Source organism: Maniola hyperantus, chromosome 18 (genome assembly GCF_902806685.2).
Source record: "Maniola hyperantus chromosome 18, iAphHyp1.2, whole genome shotgun sequence".
In the NCBI taxonomy this organism is placed as follows: domain Eukaryota; kingdom Metazoa; phylum Arthropoda; class Insecta; order Lepidoptera; family Nymphalidae; genus Maniola; species Maniola hyperantus.
Genome location: NC_048553.1, coordinates 12,620,081 through 12,640,211, shown reverse-complemented (window position 1 = coordinate 12,640,211; position 20,131 = coordinate 12,620,081). Strand labels below are relative to the sequence as shown.

The following is a 20,131-nucleotide window of genomic DNA, read 5'->3' as shown; positions in this document are numbered from 1 at the left end:
TTCACTTAACATCCTTCTCAATATCTGACGCGCTTTGATAGATATTTTTGGTTCTATTTTCTCTTTTCTTTTCTTTTGTTTTTAAATGTATAGAATCGCACTTGGCTGCAATTAGACCTGGTGGGAAGTGAATGCAGCCTAAGATGGAGCACCCCCTTCTACCCTTTCGTACGACCACCCCCACCATGCAAACCGGCAGATAAATATTTTTGCGATAAAAACACGTGGGGCGCATTATACACTATTACATATTATCTAAAGCGCTCGAGTATTTCTTAGTGACTATATTTGTTTTTACATTTTTGAAAATCTGTACATCAGATAACCTTTTTTCTTTTTAGCACCTAATCTTCACAATCCAATCCTCTCCATGACGCTCGAGTAAATCCCTATTTAGCATCTTTGGCTCCCTATACAATGTCGTATCTAATCAATTCTTCCCTCATCACAAGTCATTGCCAAACTAAACTGTATATTGCAGCAATATAGTCTACGTTTTTATCTCTATTAGTAGTCACATAAGGGTCATATTCGATTGAATTAAGTTTTCCTGTATCAACATTTTCGTCTACTTTCTATAGATATTGTAACGTTCATTTTGATTTTCTAAGCGCTTGACTGCGCGATATTATAAATTGATTCGATTCATTTCTCGATGTCGACTTGATGGTTTTTTGATTAACTGTAAACAAAGCTTTATGGATAGTAATTATTATTATAAGTATAGCTGTTAATGGCTTAACTTATATTAAGTTTATAAACATGAATAAAACAAGTAACTCTATAATAAATGTTTATAGTTCTTTAGCCAATGTTATGAGAAGAAGTGATGTTTTTTGTTTTGGATTTAAGGAATAACTATTTATGTACTTACATTATCTTCTCAGCTTTTTGGAATCTGTAACAATATTTTTAATTAAAAATCAAAATCCTCTAAATATATAAAAGGATTGACTGACTGACTGATCTATCAACGCACAGCTCAAACTACTGGACGGATCAGGCTGAAATTTGGCATGCAGATAGCTATTATGACGTAGGCATCCGCTAAGAAAGGATTTTTGTAAATTCAACCCCTAAAGGGATGAAATAGGGGTTTGAAATTTGTGAAGTCCACGCCGACGGAGTCGCGAGCATAAGCTAGTCAAATATAAAGTAAAAATGATGACTATTCTATTCCTAAGCTCGATAGCAGAATTTTTTCTCTAAATAACAACGGTTATTGAATTTTTATCTTCCCCTCACCCTATCGATACCACATAATTGAATTTTTTACGCATAAAAGACAAAAAAAGAAGTAAGATAAGAAAATAAAATATAATAGGAAAAAATAGGTTTGTTAGTAAAATTATGTCGCATAGACAAGACCACAATTCTAAAGGTCTTATTCCACTTTCCTAAATGGTATAGTTACTGTCATACTAGCCAACTTTGCCACTCAATGATTCTTCTTCTTCTTCTTCGCTCTGGGCTGGTTTCCGCACTTAAACGTTTCCGTCTGTTGTGCGTGCATTGCCCCTCCCCGCCGAAGTCTTCACTCCAGCCATCCAAGCTCGCTCCAGAAGCCAAATAGACCGCCCAGGTTGCCGAGGGCTTCATGGAGTGAGGTCGGGGAGCCACTCAATGATATTTTGCCAATTAAAAGGCAATTTATAAAAATCGATGTGGGCAATGTTGGCTAAGAGTCCGGATTACTTTGCCCGCCATCAAAATTTAACAAATTTTGGTTTAAAAAATAATTTATCAAAAAAAATGTTACATAGCTAATTTGCTTATCAATTGCTTTTTGGGAAAATTATCAGTGCGTGGTAAAGTTGACTAGTTTGACGATAACTTTACCATTTAGGACGTCTGATTTAGGAAGGTGGAATAAGCCCTCTAACAAAAGAAACTCATCAAGAAACTTAAGTATGCAATTTTAGATTTAAAGCCAAAATACTGAAATCACCACGAGCAGGTAAATAAAGATAATGATAAAATAATAAGTGATATAAATTGAGAAATAATAAAGTTTTACTTATTATTTTGATTATTAAAAAAATATTTTATTACTATACCTAATATAGATACACAAAATATAAAAAATATATAGAACTATTCTCATTTATAATACCTTAATTTTAGTTATTTGTTCGTTTACTGGAGCCCTTTACCCTAGTACGTAAAAGTACTAAAAGTACAAAACCATTTCAAAACAAAAATTGCTAGTTTCAAGGTGAAATTGCAAATGTCAGTTGCGAATGGTCTACTCTTAAGGGCCAAGAACACTTAGGTCAAAACTACGGATCAAAAAGATCTATTTGAAGAATTAATCTCCCGTATTATAAGGCTATTGTGTTCCCGCCATTCTCCTCTACATTGTCCTTGGCCCCTCTTCAGAAGGCTTAGCTGTCCGAAGCACACCCACCTGATCTGTATAACTCTCAAAAGCGGAGTATAATCCTACTTCAAAGATATAATATTAAAGAACCACTACACCATAGACTAATCTGTCGTTATCTTCGAAATATAGGGCCCCTGTAGATTGAGAGGGCATTATTTGGTCCCTCAGGCCCTCCATTGAGTTTGAAGCATTTTGAGACGCTGAAAGCAGGGTCCATTATGTAAATTGCGCCGGTGATATTTTTAGGGTTCCGTACCTCAAAAGGAAAAAAGGAACCCGTATGGGATCATTTCGTTGTCTGTCTGTCATGTCAGTCAAGACCCGTCAACAGTGGCGTGCACAGGGTTTGAAGCCAGGGTAGGCATTAGTTAGTTAGGAATCTGTTTACTGGCAGGTCATAGTGAAAAATATGCATTGAGCTTACAATTGGGGTAAGCAGTGCATTTATGCCTCTATGACCTGCACGCTACTGCCCGTCAACGAAATGAAACCTCTAGGGTACTTCCCGTTGATCTAAAATGGCAGGTTGAAATGTCTTATATGTAGGTTATCAAATAAATTATGTTTACTCAATCACGTCATAGATGGCGCTGTCCGTTATTAACTTGCAGTGTACAGCTGTTGGAGTAGAGATATTCTACTGGTTTGAGGTTGTCATAGCGCGGTATTCGTTTTTGGGTTCGTAATAAACCTGCCTACCTTCAGCACAATCCGTGTACATCTATTTTATGACCCGCGGTCCCTGGGGCTACGAGTGCGTGGTGGGCTAGGTAAGCGGCGCAAGTATGCCTCTCGGAGACTCTGGTCTTGGTTCTAAAAAAAATTACAGGACATTTCACCTTGATTAATAGCCTCATCTGGTAAAAAATGGCTAGCTCAATTTTTGCGCAAAGAATCAGCCTGGCCGTCAAACGCGAAAATGCAGCCTTTCTTGGTACCATTCCACGCGGGCATGATTTGTACAATAATTAGATATGGATAGCTTAAAGTTTTATTGTAATACTAGCTTATGCTCGCGACTTCGTCCGCGTGGACTACACAAACTTCAAACCCGTATTTCACCCCCTTAGGGGTTGAATTTTCAAAAATCCTTTTTTAGCGGATGCCTACGGCATAAATAGCTAACTGCATGCCAAATTTTAGCCATTTTCGAAAAAGTGTTATTTGTTGTACGATGGTACGGAACCCTTCGTGTGCGAGTCCCACTCGCACTTGGCCGGTTTTTTCTGTCCGCTGTATAAAATATTTCGTAACACGATATTTTAATAGAAAGCCTTCTTCCAGTCGATGCAAATTTCTTAATGGCCAATTCCTTAGCCCGCGTCTATCTATTCACTTCACGGGGAGTTTTCTCGAAGGTAAGGTAATACAGTTAAAATAATCGGATTTAATGGCTGAAGTTTTTCGCGATAAGGATTTTTAATTTTTTTATTATGAAATTCGTGTTCGAGATTAATGAATAAAGTTATGAACTTCGCGAGATTTTGTTTTTTTAATTTGATTTTATCTGCTAGTTCAGTAAAATGGACTTTAGCAATGGATGGATATTAATTACACAATGGATAATGTGGCTAATTCCGTTGTACACAATTTCTAAACCAAACTAAAATGGCGCATCTAAATCTATTGCTATCCCTTTGATAATCTTGCTTGCGGAAAAGGATAGCACGAGATTTAGACCTGTTAATTTAGTTTAGTTTAGAGATTATCTACAAGAGAATCGGCCCCATTGTCTATGTTTTTTTTTAAAATTAAGATACAAGTTAGCCCTTGACTTGACGCTTTAAAATTATTTAGAACTTTTATTTTTTCGGGACACAAATCCTGTCACTTTTCATGTCTCTAACTATTAGCTATATATCCATTATCCATGCGAAAAACCACGTGGATCCGTTGATCTGTTGCTGCGTATCTTCTTGTATATAATATACTAGCATTCGCTCGTGTGGAATTTAGAAATCGAGGTGGGGGATGAATTTCCAAAAATCCTGGAACACGTATTTCTTCATTAATGACCAAAAATCCAAATACCAATTTTCATGCAAATAACTTGAAAAATGACGGACTTTCATACAAACTTTCATTCCCTATTTAACCCACTTAGGGGTAGAATTTCGAAAAATCCTTTCTTAATGGATACTTACTCTTTACAAAGAACACACCCTCAAAATTTCACGTCTCTAGGACCAATGGTTTAGGCTCTGCGTTGATATATATGTCAGTCAGTCAGGACTTTGAATTATATATATATATAGGTGTATAAAAGGAAAAGCTGACTGACTGACTGACTGAGTGACTAACCGACTGATCTATAAACGCACAGCTCAAACTACTAGACGGATCAAGCTGTAATTTGGCATGCAAATAGCTATTATGACGTAGTGCAACATGCAGTATGCGACATGCACCGCCCGCCCTCCCACTGCTAAACATGCAGGAAAAGCCACCCAGCAAGAAATACGCACCACCACCACACATCACCACACAAATCCCAAAACACACTCGATGTAGACGGAGAAAGAGAACATTGTGCCTGAATCTAGGCCTTACTTATCCTTAGTTTTTTATAGCTCGATTCTTTGCTGAGCTTTTAAGAGCTGAATTCCCAATAATCCCGTCTAAGCCTTCAGTGGGTGCTTACTAGGGTTACCAGGTTGCACATTTCACGGGATATTCCTGTACTTTTATCCAGAAAATTATAAGTCACTGTTATAAGTGAGAACTTACAATTTGAAATTATGTTCAATTAAACATATTTTTTATATATAATTTTCATAGTTAATTTTCTTGTATTTCTTTTTTCTGTGTTTTTATAAATTGTATCTTTTCAGTTAGTTAGTGCATATTATATTTATTTAAGAATTGTTGTGTACACATATTAAGGGTTACCGCTTAGATATTAATCTATTGTTTTTTATTTTTATTTGGTCCATTTATAGCTGAAACCTGTTTTGTGTGCCTTTATAATAAAAAAAAAATAAAAAAAAATAAACAGACGTAAGAATGAGCTTTCTTTAAATAACACAAATGGACCTATTGTCTTTAAAGGAGGAAATTCATGCCTTTCATATTAAATCTTATCAACTTACGAATAATGTTTTTAGATAACTCGTATCTGTTGACTAAGTTTTAGTTTAATTTTAAATCGACTTTCAAGAAGACGTCATATTGGAACAAATAAAAAAAATGAAAGTCGATTAAGTCATTGGGTGTCATTGAATAGGTCTTTTAAAATCATAGGTTTCCAGAATCCTTTCCCAGAATTTCTCGTAGCTTTAGTTTTAAGTTTACGCAATTCATTATTAGGTACCATTACATCTATATCTTACAAATTCAACAAGTGACAATCAAAAGGTGTACAGTCCATACTAATAATAGAAATGTGAAAGTGTGTCCGTCGGTGTATCTGTCTGTCTGCTAGCTTTACAACAGCCCCAACAGTTTAACCGATTTTGATGTAATTGTACAGAGTTAGCTTACATCCCGGGGAAGGACATAGACTTTTTATCCCGGAAAGCGAAAGAGTTCTCATGGGATTTTTAAAAACTTAAATCCACGCAAACAAAGTCGTGGGCATCATCTAGTGTTACCTATTTTGAATAAATGATTTGACTTTGAATTTTTTTTTCCTAAACGACCATTTAGCATTTTTGAGGTTTCAAAGTTTTGTTTTCTTGTATTATTATTGTCACCGTATTCTACCGCCAGCATCACCCATGTTGTGACACGTGGAGAAATAAATTCTGATCCAAAATATCTATAAGACTCTGACTCTATCTACAAATATTTTGACGGCAAATCGAAGCTTTAAGAGATTTGTCTAATAAAACATACTTACTTATTTCTACAGCGTCATCTGACCTCTACCCGGTTCCCACTTGTCGTCTGTCGGCCCGGATTTTAATCGGATGTTCCAATGGCAGAACTTTTTGGCTTCCGACAAGTGTGAATAGCTTCATATAAAATGTTCTGCTACTGCAACATCCAATTAAAAGTCGAGCCCGTCAAACGACAAGTGGGAACGGGGGGTAAAGTATGACAATGGGCACTCGTGGGAATGTGAAAGTGTATCTAGTAAAGTGTTAAGTATAATATCTTAGGATTTGTGTAGATACACTATAAAACTTTCTTTTCTAAGCTTTTACTATCCCGCTCTCTAAACATTATTCTTCTCGGCATAGGTTTTCTATAAGATTTTGTTTGTATTTTCAATTTTTCTTTTTCTTTTGTGTGTAATTTCCTTAGGTGTTAAAATGACTTTGTTACCTATTGTATACTTAGTAAAGGCTAAAGGTATGCAATTTTGGACCAATTTTTCAATCCTCAGTTGAACAAACAAATAGTGTTTATATTCGTCAGATAGTATTAGTGAAATAATTTAACTTCAGTCCTCTCTGCCAGTATGTGTCAGCCGTCAAGAAAATGGTACAGTTTATGTCGAGGGTTGCTGAAATGTTTTATTTACCACTAAAGGTTAACCCCTTTTTCATGATCTCGTAAACTGTGAAATGAGTAATAGTTTGCGCAAAAAGTGAAATAAAAATAAACAGCTACTAAGGGATGCTTGACTAATGGTCAGTCCGCTTAGAGGGGCTTATTCGCGCGTCCCTCGGATACATCTACTTTAAAGGTAAAGAAAGCTCTCTGCAAAGATATTTAAGTAAATAGCGACTCTAGATACGATGCAATAAAGTGCAATTCAGTTCACACAGGAATGCGGTCTAAAAATCGAACACTTCTCTTTATATCGCGCAATTTTTTATCTCTTAACTCTTTCTCTCTCTCTTTCTCTCTTATGTTATAACTCTTGCAGGAGCCGTTGAAGGAGCGCACCCACTAGCGTAAGTATATTTCGCGGGGCATGTGAGCAAATGAGCCCTATTTGGTAATAGTTTGCGCAAAAAGTGAAATAAAAATAAACAGCCACTAAGGGATGTCTGACTAATGGTTGGTCCGCTTAGGGGAGTTTATTTGCGAGTCCCTTGGTAAATTATCCTGGTAGGGCTGGCTTCAATTAGAACATTCCTTGTTGATATACAACTTACTTTATATAGTGTCTGTAAGAACATGTTATTATGGAAGTTAAACTTAGTAATTCGGGTTAGGACTTAGGAGAGAGCAAACAGTTAATAAAATTATTGATAGGCATTATAAGTACAGAAGGCCCATTCGGCAAAGACGTTTAAATAAATAGTGTATTGTTACGACGCAATAAAGTGCGATTCAGATCGCACAGGAAGTCGCGTCGGTCTAAAGTTTAATAAACGCCTCTCTTTCTATCACGATTCTCTGTTATCTCTTAACTCTCTCTCTCTCTCTTATTAAGTGTTGCAGAAGCCGTCGAAGAGACGCGCTGCCAGCAAGGTATATTTTTCGGGGCATGTGAGCAAATGAGCCCTATTTGGTAATAGTTTGCGCAAAAAGTGAAATAAAAATAAACAGCCACTAAAGGATTTCTAACTAATGGTCGGTCCGCAGAGTATATTTGCGCGTCCCTCGATAAATTATCCCGGGAGACTTGACTTCAATTAGAACATTCTTCGTTTATATCTCACTTACTTTATATTGTTTGTTTGTGTACAATTGTACAATTGTACATATTGTTAAGGAAGCGAAACTTCTAAATTTTAGCTGTGAATAAATAACAAACGAATGTTCATTAACTCATCTACTACCATCTTACTAAGAAAAAATATTTACGCGCAGAAGTTACTCTATTTTTACGTTAAAAAAATTGAAAAATATTTGTCGTTTACTCATTGTGACGTCATTATTCGCTTTCCGTATAACGCGCCGTTAATAATTAATTATGTTAAAAATAAATAAAAAATCATGATTTTTTTAAATTATTCTCTTTAATAATGAATTCTAGCCCCATAAACTATCGCTATACACAAAATAACATTCATCGCATTTTATTACTACGGTACAAGACAGTTTGCGGATTGGCAGACTTTTTTTTATTTGTCAAAGTACCGCCCACAGAATTACACACTTAAAATAACATAAAATGTTTTTGAGTTTTAAAGGTCTCGTGTAACTTCACACACCTTTGAGAATATTATGGAGAACTCTCAGACATGTAGCTTTCCTCACGATTTTGAGATTTTGGCCTTAATTATAATTTTAGTCACCTATCTCAACAAAATTAATGACGCCAAAGTGAGATACCTATAAGATTATATCGCTAATAGCTACTCCTCTTTATAAGCTGCTTACGCCCCAAGATAACAATTTCCGTTGAAGCCTCACCATCCACTACCCTTTGAATGTAACGCTCTCCTTTCGCCTCAAAGGCTACAGTATTATAAGGCGTAAACTATCAATGGCGTTCCCGTATCCTGGATGGTATATTGTACAAGAAAGGAGCGTAAAGGAGCTATTAACGCATGCTTGTTCTATGACAGTATCTCAAAAGACTATCTATGACACTATCTCAAAAGGTACGCCTTAATGAACTTTTGCTGGCAATTTTGTTCACGTGTTTTTTAGTTCCCTTTAGGGACGTTTCCCATAAGGTCCTGTCTAACATTTTTGTGTATGTCAGCTGAAACATCCCTTTTGTTTGTTGGTTTGTTTAGGGTTGTTTCACATAACAGTGACTGTCCCTAGAAAGAACACAATATTGTGTTTATGATGTAAAATTTGAACTAGAACAAAGCATTAACAAGTTAAACTGGGATCAATGAGTAATTTTATGGTATGTGATGTACCTAAACAAGAATTTTGTTGACTTTGCTTATTTATATAATGAGATAATTGTGTCCCCAATTAGTACATTGCAAAAAAAAGGAGCATAAACGAGCTATTAACGCATGCTTGTTCTATGACAGTATCTCAAAAGACTATCTATGACACTATCTCAAAAGGTACGCCTTAATGAACTTTTGCTGGCAATTTTGTTCACGTGTTTTTTTTAAAGTTTCCTTTAGGGACGTGTCACATAAGCTCCTTTCTGACATAGACAGCAGTAACAGTGGCTCCGTTTATTTATCCTTTAGGTACGGAACCCTAAAAATTAATGATGTTAGAAAACCATGATAATTTAATGACTTTTCACTTGCCTTTCTGATAAAATCGACATTCCTTTTCCTTCAGTATATCTTTTTAGACATAAATAAGTAGGCTTTTGAATCAAAAGAGCTTGTAAAAGCCTATTCGAATAATCGTATTTCGAATTTGAATTTGAACGAACCGTGATCGAGCCAATAAAGTACATACACCATTACCGTGGAGAGAATTAATATTGAATGACTCGAGTTTCATGACACACTAGACTGTGGCACAAGTTACAAGCGAAGATGTTTGAGTAGAAAGATGAAAGAAAAAGCCAAGTGCGAGTCGGATCGCGCACGAAGGGTTCTGTACCATTATCTATCGGGAAAAAAACACGTTTGTTGTTGTGTTGTAATCACGTTCAAACAAACCAACAAAACAGTAAATCAACAAACCAACAAAGAAACACACTTTCGCATTTATAATATGTGTTTGTCCTTCAGTCACGTCGCAACGGAGCAACTGATTAACGTTGTTTTTTTGCATAGTCTAGCCAATAAAGTACACACACGATTACCGTGAAGGGAATTAATATTGAATGACTCGAATTTCATGACACACTAGAATGTGGTACAAGTAACAAGCGATGTGTGACTAGATAGAAGAAAGAAAGAAACCTGGGCGCTTTTGGAACCCTCGTAGCTTTAGTTTTAAGTTTGCGTAATAATTATCACCACTATATATATCTTACAAATCCAACATCAGACTATCAAGAAGAGTAATTTATTACCTTTATATATATTATCTGTCCCGGCTTTACTCACGTGTTTAGTCGACGTTAGCCCGACTAGTTTCGAATCACTCACGATAGTTTAAACGCTAAAATAAAGTAAGAAAACGTTTATTTCTTAAATAGGGTCTTGGACTGTAAGAAGATGCCTATATTCACTAGTGAATAGGCATTTCTAGACAAGCGTGCTCCATCTTAGGCTGCATCATCACTTGCCACCAGGTCTGATTGCAGCCAAGCGCTAGTCTATAAATAAAAAAAATGCTCAAGCGGAAGAAGCGCCAAGATAACCAACTCTTAGTTATATGATGTAACGTGTGACTTTAATATTGGAGGGGAAAATTGATGCTGGAAGAATGTTCCAAATCTTAGCGGTTCGGATTAGAAATGAGGAGGCAAATCGCTTCGTACGTATCCGTGGAATTTGGACTTTCCAGATCTTCCGTTAGCCCATTTGGAGCGTGATTGAAGGACAAGGACAAACAAACACATTTTCGCATTTATAGTATGAGTAGTCAGTTTTTTACAATTTAAAACAGTTTTAAACCTATCACTTGCACCACTACAACTAATATGCCGCTTTGAGTGAAAATTTTACGGAAAATGATAAATATGGGTTCCGACGGCATCAGAATTTTGATGGCGCCCCTTTTGTACCGTATCTTGTTTCAAAGTGGGCTTATCCTCCTCGTGTGTTATAGTGGATGGTGTGTGGTAAGGAGCCTTAGGGACTGTTCACACAAAACCGACGCGACTGGGCCTGGATCTGTCAAACTTTGACCTCTCTGGTGCAGTGGTAAGCGCTGTGGTCTTATTAGTGGGAGGCCCCGGGTTCGATTCCTGGCAGGGATTGAGAATTTTATAATTTCTAACATTATGTTTAGTTATGTTTATTCTAAAACAGATTTTCATTAATTATTTGTATGCATCATAGTTTTGAATTATCGTGCAAAATGTTGAAAAAATACGACTGTAGTACGGAACCCTCATTGCGCGAGCCTGGCTCGCACTTGGCCGGTTTTTTTTATAATAAGAAAAATTTGGTACTTCGTTCTCATTATTTAGGGCCGATGTAGAGCGCCTGAAAATAATATAATTGATACAGCTATCATGACTCAGCTATGTCTCTACACTGCACGGTTCGGTGTGAACACACCTTTAGCTGTGGACGAAGGAATTTATGAGGCTGTCCCTCTTATTTACTATACAATATATAACAGGCATTGTGTGTAAATAGCTATGGCGTTATATGGCCCATTCTGGGTGAGATAGTTTCGGTGTTAAATACAATGTTAGTTGAGCCTACATAATATTGGCACCGATTCCGTTGTCTTTCTCTAAACTAAATTTAGAGTATCTGCATCCTTCTCTTTTTAACAATGCTAAAAAGGGACAGAACATGAACTTTACATTTAAAGACTAAATTTTAGTGCACGCTACAAATTTAAACAGTAGGCTCGCGACTGTGCGCTAAAATCACGGGTTTTACCGTCTATAAATTAAATTTAAAACTGTCAAACTGCGTCTGTCCTTTTCATATTACGTTAGTAAGAAGAGGATGCGAATACTCTAAAATTAAGTTGTGCTCAGAATCAGTACCTATATCTGATATTTACAAACTAATTTAATAGCCTCAATAGCTCAACGGTTAAGGAGCGGACTCAATTCCGAAAGGTCGGAGGTTCAAACCCCACCCGTTGCACTATTGTCGTACCTCAAGCTTTACGCTTAGTTGAAGGGGAATGGGGAATATTGGTCATTATTAACATGGCTAATATTCTTTAAAAAAAACTGGCCAAGTGCGAGTCAGACTCGCGCACTGAGAGTTCCGTACTACAATCGTGTTTTATCGACATTTTGCACGATCAATCAAAAACTAAAAATAAACAAAAATCTGTTTTAGAATGTACAAATAAAAACCTTTCACATGATACCCCACTTGGTATAATACTCTTACTTTGAAAATTGAAAATAGCAATATTATTTGTTTATGAACAAATTATAATTTTTAAAGTTCCGTACTTGAGGTAAAACGGAACCCTTATAGGATCACTTTGTTGTCTGTCTGTCTATCTGTCCGTCTGTCAAGAAACCTACAGGGTACTTCCTGTTGAACTAGAATCATGAAATTTGTGCAGGTAGGTAGGTCTTATAGCAGACATTAGGGGAAAAATCTGAAAACCGTGAAGTTAAGTTGTGGTTACATACACACAAAAAAAAATTGTGGTCATGAAATAATAATATTTAGTATTTTTAAATTATCAAAGTAAGATAACTATATCAAGTGGGGTATCATATGAAAGGGCTTCACCTGTGGATTCTAAAATGAATTTTTGTTTATTTTTATGAATCATAGTTTTTGATTTATCGTGCAAAATGTCGAAAAAATGCGACTGTACTACCTACGGAATCCTCGGTGCGCGAGCCTGACTCGCACTTGGCCGGTTTTTTTCATTTTTTTCTTGTGATGTAACCACAAATTATTTATTTTATTTTTATTTTTATTTAAGGAGATGAAATAGAAGTTTGAAAGTGGTCCACGCGATCGAAGTCGCAAGCATAAGCTAGTTAATAATAAAATTGTTTCCCCAAAGTTTCGCACGCTTTAAAAGCGCGAATTTATGGTGAAAATTACTGGTAATTTAATGTTAATAAATTTTAATTAGCCGCATTATCAACCCGGGGAACATTGCGACTGAAATGTTGGATGCTGTAAGCTCTTTCAGCTACTAATTAATATACAATAAAAACTCCCAACTTGTGAAACCTACGCCTACGTGAATGTGAGTGTGGTACAAGACATGAGCAATGTGGTTACATACATAAAACAATAAGCCTCATAAGAAAGCTCAGATTCACTCAGCGGGCGATGGAGAGAGCTATGCTTGGAGTTTCTTTACGTGATTAAATCAGAAATGAGGAGATCCGTAGGAGAACTAGAGTAACCGACATAGCTCAACGGGTTGCGAAGCTGAAGTGGCAATGGGCAGGGCACATAGTTCGTACAACCGACAGACGTTGGGGTTCCAAGGTGCTAGAATGGCGACCTTGCACCGGAAGACGCAGCGTTGGAAGTCCCCCTGCTAGGTGGACGGACGACATCAAACGAGTCGCAGGGAGCCGCTGGATCCAGGCGGCGCAAGACCGTGGCGTGTGGAAGTCCCTACAAGAGACCTATGTCCAGCAGTGGACGTCTATTGGTTGATGATGATGATGATGATTACATAAAACAAAGTTATCAAGGAGGTTTCCTCGTCACCATGTCCTGAACGATATCGTCCGCAGGGCTCTCATCTCGGCCAACGTGCCCTGTTTTCAAAGCCGCCTGGGCTGAGCCGCACAGATGGCAAGCGTCCAGATGGCTTGACGCTCGTCCTATGGCAAAAATGCCTGCTATTATAGCACTTTCGCGCCAAGCCATCTCGACCGAACGTCGCGGGAGGCCGGCGCCGCTGCAGAGGTCGCTACCGCGAGAAAAGGTTAAATATGCCCTTCTTCTTGGGAGATATATACCTCTTTGTCCCACTGGCGGTAGAGACAATGGGCTGCTGGGGCGAGGAAGCGAAGGCTTTTGCACGCGACATAGGCCGTCGCCTAAGGCAAAGAGGTTGCGATCCGCGGTCTGGGGCCTACCTGGTCCAAAGATTGTTCATCGCCGTTCAGCGTGCCAGGCACCATTGTGCCAGCTTGATGGGCACCTTTGGCCCAGAGGCAACCAGGGGCGGAATTTTCGACGACGTGGTTAGTTAGTAAAGTTTAATTAAGTTTGTATGTTATTGAGTTTAATCTACTTGTAGAAACAAAAATTATTTTTAACTTTGTAGTGGTTTTTAATATTTTTTTCAGACTGCGGTAGAATATCAAAAAAACTTTACCCTTCATCTTGTACAGTCGGACTCTTTATTATAACCTAAGAATAATAAATCCATGAAGTAGTTTATTAAAACCGCTAGTTTCTTTTCACGTGAACCGCAATAAAAACGTTTCTAAAGCGTTTCCCGAACGCACCGTGATATGAATATCAAATAAAGCGCGAATTAAATTAAGCCGACGCCGAAGCAAACATATTTGCGTTTTATCGGTTTTTAATTACACACCTTTATTGCTAAAGGTTTTTCATTTCGGGAAATGGGGTAAATAAATGTGATGTGATGTATGACAATACAAATGAAATGACAAATGCAAAATGCTTGGTGTACTTCGACCGCTCGTAGGGTTTCGCATCTCCAGAAAAAAAAGGCACTCTTATAGAACCACTTCGTTGGCTGTCTGCCTGTTTGTTTGTCGTTTATGTAAATTTGGGGGAATCAAAACCTATAGGATGACCTAGAATCATGAGGCAGGTAGCAATGTCAATGTCAAAACGCTGAAATTGTTTAATCTACTAGAACTGCAGGAAGTGCCCTAGAGTTTTTGATTAGAGGTTTTGAATTTTGATGATCATCAGTGAGTCACGAAATCGACGTATTTTCAGGTATCAATAAATCTGAAACCATAAAAGCTAGATAATTGATACATGGTACGTTTAATAAGTTTGCTGAGTTCACTTTATAATGAAAATTTCAGGTTTCTAGCGTCATCAAGACCGAAGCTATGACGGTCCGAACATACGACGAAACGTTTCCAGAAAAGGTAGGTAGTGCCCCGCCCTTTAGTTTGGCTCGTCTTGCCTGAACGCACGCGGTATTACCATTGGTTCGAGGTATCATTCAATTTTTTTTCTCGATTGTAAATTTGTAATTTTTTGCTCTAATAATTTTTAAAATTAACAAAAGGTAGTAATACCATAACAAAATCATTTCACTCCGGGAAAACAACCATTGCAATTTCAGAGTGTATAATACAGAAAACAAAGTTGCAAAATAGACGGCCCTTACTATCAGTCTACTTTTCAAAATACGGTCGTCACAGCGTCGGAACGTGCTAATACCTACTCTCTTATTTCAAAAGCTACAAAGCCTTGTATGTAATACGCGACTACGGCACTCCGTAAAGGGGATGACACAAAACTAAGGCAGTGGTCCGACCGCCGACGATGAACGAGAAACGAGTAGAACTAGAAAGTATAAACGTGTTGGCGATCAGCGGGAAGCGAGGGTGTAGTTTCGATAGTTTGGTCGCCGGGCTATAAGCGAGTGTGCAAGTGCGACGAGCGATTACTCGCGCCATTCGCCCGCGGTCGCTCAGTCCTGTGCAAACCTGCGCGCGCGTTACACGTGTTTACAAACAGCGAGCATCGCTGAACGAATATCGCTGAGCGAGTTTATTTTTGGAAGCTCGTCGTTCAGCGACAAAAAAAACTAGTAAAGCGAGTCGTCGCCGGCAGTGTGAACAGTCAGAGAGCAACTTTTGATATAGGTATATACAATATTCATCTCTTTCGTTTACACGGAATGTACATTAATAGTGCGTTTCTTGAGAGAGAAAATCGCCGATAATTAGTCGTTTTCTCGCCGCGGCCGGACCACTGCCTTACTGCCCAGCGGGTTGTTTCTGGTGGAGTGGTTTTCGGTGGGGTTCGATTTCGTGCTGCCTATTCTTCCACTTAACCCTTATTCAAAAACCCTTGTGAGAAAGTGTTCACTCGACCTTGAGCGCTTAAGGCTTGTACAAGTTCCCTTGTGGCCGTGAAGTTATAAGGGTTTTCTTTTTAAATGTTGTATAGAAGCAGGCGTTACTTTGCGGAAGTCCATGATGTACAACAGTGGCGTGCAGGTCATAAAGGCATAAATGCAGTGCTTACCCCAGTTGTAATGGCTCAATGCTAATTTCATTATGACCTGCCAATAAACAGGTTCTCACCTAACTAATGCCTACCCTGGCTTCAAACCCTGTGCACGCCACTGATGTACAATGAATCAAAAGCTTAATTTGCTGTAATCCGCTGAAACAGGTCGAATCTGTATGATGCAACATGCAGCATGCGAAACGCACCGCCCGCCCTCCCACTGCTAACCATGCAGGAAAAGCAGCCACTCGGCGAAACGTGCGTCGAGTGTGTTTTGGGATTTGTGTGGTGCTGCGTGGTGGTGGTGCGTATTGCTTGCCGAGTGGTTGCTTTTCCTGCATTGTTAGCAGTGGGAGGGCGGGCGGTGCATTTCGCATGCTGCATGTTGCATCATACAAAATCGACCTGTTTCAGCGGATTACAGTAAATTAAGCTTTTTGGTTCATTGGTTTTATTTTTGCTCGTCTAGAGAAAATCGCCGATAGTTAGTCGTTTTCTCGCCGGCGGTCGGACCACTACCTAAAGGGGATGACACAAAACTAAGCCCCAGCGAAGCGCCATTACCTTTTAATCACGCCCTTCCCCTAATTAATAGAGGTCCAAAACGCACGACCGACAGATTCAAATGCTAATCGCTTTAGTTTAGCCATGATTTCAATTAAGATGGTGCGTATAATGGGGGTTTATGTTCCTAATAATGGGACTATTTAGTTTATGTGGACCATAATAATGCAAAGTTTGTGGTTGTACCTAAAGGTGATCCTATATACGCGGCCAAAAGTGATGAACATCGATCTTTAGAAGGAGACAGCAGATTTGTAGAGCACTATCTGTCGTTTAGACCGACAAAGCGTCATATGGGTATGAGTGACAGAGACAACGCTCTACAAAGATGAAATGTCATGTTCTAAAGGCCGATGTTTTTCACTTTTGGCCGCGTATTGAAAGTAGTTTGCGCTAGATTGGCTGTCAAATTGTCAAGCTTTTGTGATTTTATCTACGTAGTAAATAAATAAATAAATAAGCTTACCTCACAATTTTTTTTTTTTTTTTTTGTATATATATACTTTTTTTATTTCTTTTTACTTTCGTTCATTTTTTTCGAATTATTAGTACCTTTTTTTGGTCAATATTGCTTATAAGGTATATCTAGCTCTAATAATTCAGAGGTCATCCCAAACGCGGGCAAAGGCCTCCCCCTTTTTCTCTTTCTCGTAGTAGTACTTGCAAATTCTTTGGATTTTATATAATTTTGACATAAATAACCTCATAGATCAAATCAAATAAGTGCAAAACTTTCCAGTGTTGTTGCTTTCACTCTATGGCCACCTACATTTTACATACATAAGCTAAAACTTAATGATAATATTATTATTCGCTCGTATTATAAACGTCATAAGGTCTAAAACGGTTTGTACTTAATATGCTTTGTATTTGTGTAACAAATATTCACTGAATACCTATGGCTTTGAATTTACACCAGGAGGTGGTGAGCTATTAGTTCAAAGTACTGTTACCATGTCACTATGTGTATGTCTACCAATCCGCATATGGCCAGCGTGGTAGACAATGGCCAAACCCTTCTCACTCTGAGAGCAGACCCGTGCTCTCTAGTTAGCCGGCGATGTGTTGATCATGATGATGATTGTTACCATTCCACTAGGTGGACATGTGATTTTTTTTTTTATTTTTTTTTATTCGGATACAAGTTAGCCCTTGACTGCAATCTCACCTGGTGGTAAGTGATGATGCAGCCTAAGATGATAGCGGGCTAACCTGGAAGGGGTATGGCAGTTTTTATTAAACCCCCCCCCTTTGGTTTCTACACGGCATCGTACCGGAACGCTAAATCGCTTGGCGGCACGGCTTTGCCGGTAGGGTGGTGATTTAAGCAAACTAATTATGAATATATTTTAATTTATCTTTTGTTGTGATGTTATCACAACTTCACGGTTTTCGGATTTTTTCCTTTACTTGTGCTGTAAGACCTACCTACCAGCCAAACATGATTCTAGGTCAACGGGAAGTACCCTATAGGTTTCGATTCCCTTTTCTTGATAGACACGACAGACAGACATACAACGAAGTGATCCTACAAGGGTTTCTTTTTCTTTTTGAGGTACGGAATGTTAACAGTATTTGTAATAAAGCGGTAGAATGACAGCTACAATGTCACGATCGCAATCACCTCTGATTGGTTGACGCTCGCTCACTATTGGCTACAATGCATTATTGCAACAAGAATTGCACAAATTCAGCCAATCAGAACAATTGAGATTGTAATAATGATTGATGCAGGTTTTACGAAATCGCCCTACAGGTAAAATTTGAACTATTATAAAATGCTTGGAATAAATTGCTCGCTTGCTCTTGACCTATAATATTCAACTCTAATGCAAGGGCTTTTGACATTCGACGTAATGATGTGGGGGCGGAAATCGAGAGTGAAATAATGAGAGAGGGAATTCTTTTTTTTTGAAGTGATTCTTATGTTGTTGATTACGAATGTTGTTCGTATTGTCGCAAATACATTGAGACTCTCTAAAACTCGTGATTATTACGTTACGTAAATGTTGATGGAAAAGTGGAAAAATTTTCAAAAAAAAAGTTGTGGTGGAGTCTACGAGTAGGTTCATCAAATCACGTCGATCCGTTGCTCCGTTGCGACGTAATTGAAGAACAAACCAATAAACCAACAAACAAACACACTTTCGCATTTAAAATAGGGGTAGTGATCCTTTACCCTCCCTTAATTGATTGTATCATCATCACCCACTCGAGTAAATAATTAATATAACTAAATTAAAATATAATCCCAACGAGTCACAGCCAGAGCAACATGTGACTCGTTGGGATTTACAATGGAAAAAAGTTGCAACCAGTAACAGTGTGACTCGATGGGAGAAAAATTTCGATGAGCTCCCAACGAGTAACACTGTGACACGATTGAGTGTGACTCGTTGGGAAACCATCTCTTCTGAGCATGCTCCGATGTCGGAGTGAAACGTAGGATTGAGTGTGTTTTGGAACTTTTAGAAGATTTGTGCGGTTAGTGTGTTGGCGTATTGCTTACTTGGTTGCTTGCTTCTCTTGTATGTGGGAAAGTTGGTAGTGCATATCGCATGTAGCATATATCATACATATTTATCTGGAACAACGCTTTTTTTCAGAGGAAACATGTTAAAAAAAAGTAAAATGTTACATGAAACTACGCAATTTTTGTAGAATGGTCCAAATAAAATACGAAAAAGTTTCGCGTTTCCACACGCAATACAAACTGAAATGCAATATAAAATAAAATAGAACATTACATTTAATGTACAGTCAAACATTTTAATAACTGATTTTCGATACCTGCCTTGGCCCAAAATTCAAAAATGGTCAAAAATCTTATTGATTAATTCGAAACTTGGGTAAGAATCATTCAAGGGTAAGATAATATGCTCAGTTTAACTTAAACATTTTTTCGTCAGAGCAATTTTATTACTTATTTAATAAAGTTACAATAAAATATTGTAGCTAAATTCTATTCATCACATAAACCGATTTTTATGACTTTCCGATATACCGGTCTACGCAATATTAATCGGATATAAAAACAATAAACTGTACGCTTGTGACAACAGATCCTAAATGAAAACGATAAAATCCGATTTTTATTTTATGCCTAAATCTAACAAAGGAAAAATATAGGTATGTTAAACAATTATAAGAGTTTAACGCAATAAAGTAATCCGAAACGTGTTTTATAACAGTAATTAAATTATTAATTCAAGTAAAAGTAATTCGTTGAAAAGCGTCTGGGTACGAATTTTAATTAAAGTTAACCAATTTTACTCTTCAATTAAAATGCTATTCCTAATGTTATATTAAGCAACCCTACGATACATGTAGTAGAAAAAAAAAACTACAAACTTTTAGGACAGGCTTATAATATAATGCGCCGCAAGGCGTAACTATTTTCAAAAATGGTGCAAAGTAGGTATACCTACCTACGGAACATAATTAGATTGGCCACAATTTATGGGAAACTTGATTTTAAACAAATTTAAAATTGAACAAAAACTTTCATAATAAGTTTTCATCAAACATTTCGAAAATAATCTTTTATAACTGGACTTCTGGGCGCAAAATTTCATGAAATATAGATGACTAGCTAATGCCCGCGCCTTCGCCCACTTTAGGTTTTTTAAAAATCCCGTAGGAACTCTTTGATTTTCCGGGGTAAAAACTA

At 37.6% G+C, this 20,131-nt stretch overlaps 1 long non-coding RNA gene across 1 annotated transcript in view; it reads right to left on the bottom strand.

Moving 5' to 3' along the window:
- Nucleotides 1-20,131, bottom strand: part of LOC138403566 (uncharacterized) — a 139,669-nt gene that overhangs the window by 99,419 nt on the left and 20,119 nt on the right. The window contains exon 2 of the long non-coding RNA XR_011237826.1: nt 875-898. This is a non-coding gene — a long non-coding RNA (uncharacterized lncRNA). The remainder of the gene's footprint in view (nt 1-874; nt 899-20,131) is intronic.